General features: G+C 31.2%; 1 pseudogene; it reads right to left on the reverse strand.

The window, feature by feature from the left end:
* Positions 1–1,440: 1,440 nt before the first annotated feature.
* On the reverse strand, positions 1,441–1,948 carry LOC145111886 (formate dehydrogenase, mitochondrial-like; annotated as a pseudogene).
* Positions 1,949–3,257: the final 1,309 nt, after the last annotated feature.

Genomic DNA, 3,257 nt, shown 5'->3' on the forward strand with positions numbered 1-3,257 from the left:
AATCCCCTATCTTTGCTTCAAAATCAAATTTAATAAAAAAAAATTCATCCAAAAACTTTAGATTACCTTGGTTTATAACAATGACATCCTAATTGCTTAGACTTTCCATTGTTTCTGTAGTTAATGAGAATTCCATTGTCAGGAAAAAAAACTATTAATAATTTCACACACATACATCATATACACACCAACAATAACATACACACATATTTTGCTTTATTTTATAAGCTAAATGCATAAACAATTATGTAATTATGGTGTAAACAATTTGAAAAAAGAACTTTATATCTTAATTTTTTCATTAAACCTTCATAAAGGTTTAGATTTCTATTTCTTATATATATCCCATGACTTGACTTAAGTGCAAGAAACATTACATAAACATATACATACTCAGATACATAAACTAACATACTTACACAGATACACATAATTATAGGTGTTCAAGAAATGTCGATAACTACATTTATCCCTTGACTCAACTAAATGCATGAAATGTCGATACCTACATTAAATTAATCATTTTGCTTTATTTAGCAATTAGAAAGCTTAAATTGACACACATCTCGATTCTTGAGGGTAGTTTCGTCCTAAAACAATGAAATCAAAGGAATGATTTATAAAATATATATTTGAGAAACTGACCGTATATTTGATTATAATTTCTTTTTTCATATAAGCGATTTAACAAAATAAGAAGAAATACACACAAACACATACAAAATGCATTAAATAGTAAAAATGGATGAAACAGAGAAAAAAAGTTCTTTAAATTACCATCTTCAAATGAATTGCTTCTTTTTTGCAACCGCTCCTTATTCAATGATGTTTTCAAATAATAATAACCCAATATTTTGCATCCAATTCTTCTTTCTCTTGTGAGTACCTTTATGCAACCCACGATCATCTTTCTCTAAAAGCCAAATTTTTGTCTAAAACCATTTTGTCAACAACCACAAACACTTTTATCTCTCTATAAACATTTTACTTACAACTTCTATGTATAAAAATCATTCAAAGATTCCAAAAAAGACAAAAAAAATGGAAATTAAAACTTCATACCTTTTAATCATGAGATATCCCAGAATCTGTAAAAATTATAGAAAAAATGAATCATCAGTTGAGGGTCATGAATTCATGGGACATGAATTCATGTTAAGACATACCTCCAATGTCTCCACTATTATACCCATCAACAACAATTTCTGTATCCATAATAGCACCTTGGGCATTGTTAACAATCAAAACCCCCTTCTTCAATTTACCAATCCTTTCTTTATCAAACATTTCTCAGAAACATACACATTAATACTCCAAATTAATATAGAAGACATTTCAAAAACATCTCAACTTTGACAAAAGAAATACTATTACTCACTTTGTTTTCTCTTCTTGAAAGGGGTATTGATGATAATAATGTCACATTTAGGAAGCATCTTGTCAAGAAACAGTATTGCTTCCAGTAACATCTGCAACAGTTAATCCAGCAACAGCCTTGAGGTCAACATGATCGGATCCGATTCCAGCTGTAAGCAAGAGTTGTAAATTCTTTGCCTTTTTTATCCTTTCAGCAGTCACATAGGCTGGATGGAATGGGGTGGTAATGAGGGCGTGTAAATCGGGGATGTGTTTTTCAAGTTCTGTAATGAGAAATGATAACAAAAACTGAGTGTGTATACATAATTACATATAGACTTAAAATAAATGTAATGTCAGGAATTTAAAAATAGAGTCAAATTAAGAGCTTACCACAATTTGGTTCTTCTTTGTCATCAGTGACTATGTACTCATGGGCCTGTGATTCCAACCAGTTGCGAATGCCTAATGCATTTTCTGCACAACCCAAGAAATTGGGGTTCATCTCAGCATAATCATGTGCCTTGTAGAAAACACCTACAATCTTCTTTTTGCCAGAAGAAGCCTGTAGAAGCAATTTAGACAAATTTTAAGTTTGCAGGATTTAATACCTTCTAAAACTCAGATCTGACCATCATCCGAACCAATAGATTTAATACATGAAAAGTTGATTTGTGTATAACAGTTTTCTACAAACATTTGTCTATTTGTAATACCTATGTGATCGATTTTTGCATACCTGAATGGTTCGTAGTCGCTGCCGATGGAGATTCCGATGGAGTTACAGATCGGAGCGGAGATTCCGACGGAGTTGCTGCCGACGACATTGGCGGAAGCTTGGCAGGTGACGTGGATCAGGTATTTGGGCAAAGGAGGTAGTGGTGGACGCTCGCCACCATATGCTCGGTCGATTAGGGTTTTTTGATGCACACCCAAATCCATACACAAATTCGATCCGGTTTGAGCAATGAAGAACTTGTTGAGGTGATTGAAATGGCTTGAAATGTCTTCTGGTTGATGGTTTGTAGATGATTATGTCACGTGTGCCATCGATTAAACATACTGATCCATTGCAAGAACCCAGAATCTTGATTGAAGTTTTAGGGTCCGTCTCAGGTGGCTTTGATTTGGTGAGTAGTGTTATGTGTAGGAAGGAGACGGAAAGAATAGGGTTTCAATTTTGTGATGGCGGCTGTTGAGTGTAGAGAGAAGATTAGGGTACCATCTAATACAATACTACGTGATTATAGCTTAATATTATTGTACATGAGGTAATATGTATTGTACCTCTTAATTTTCAAGAAATGGGCAATATCCTTAATAATATAGTAAAGATATATATATATATATATATATATATATATATATATATATATATATATATATATATATATATATATATATATATATATATATATATAGAAAAGTTCAATAGAGAACCATTATTAATCAAGGAACTAAGGAATCAATCCAAAGCTTCGGAATTTAAAGCGATCAAGGACAAAAAGAAGGGTTGTAAACTTTTATAATGGACGCACATGTACCGGATTATAACAAAACTCACTTCCTTTTTTTTCATTTAAAATTTTTTTTAGGCCAAGTTTTTTATCGAAAAAAAAACCGAATATACCGTTGTTCACGATTTTTCATCCTCTTTCCATAGAGATCCATGATGATATATAAAAACGAATTTTTTTCGAAAAAAACCCACTTAATTTTCTTAGTTTTTTCAGTATTTAAGTTTATTTTTATCAAAAAAAAAATAATTATACCAAAAATATTAAATTTTTGTACTCTATTAATAAACATCAAAACCGATTAAAAAAAAAAAAAAAAAAAAAAAAAAAAAAAAACCTCGAACAGTGTAGATTCACACTGTGAATCTAAACTGTAAATATTTC

Source organism: Lactuca virosa, chromosome 5 (genome assembly GCF_052849685.1).
Source record: "Lactuca virosa cultivar CGN04683 chromosome 5, Lactuca_virosa_CGN04683_v6, whole genome shotgun sequence".
Taxonomy (NCBI): domain Eukaryota; kingdom Viridiplantae; phylum Streptophyta; class Magnoliopsida; order Asterales; family Asteraceae; genus Lactuca; species Lactuca virosa.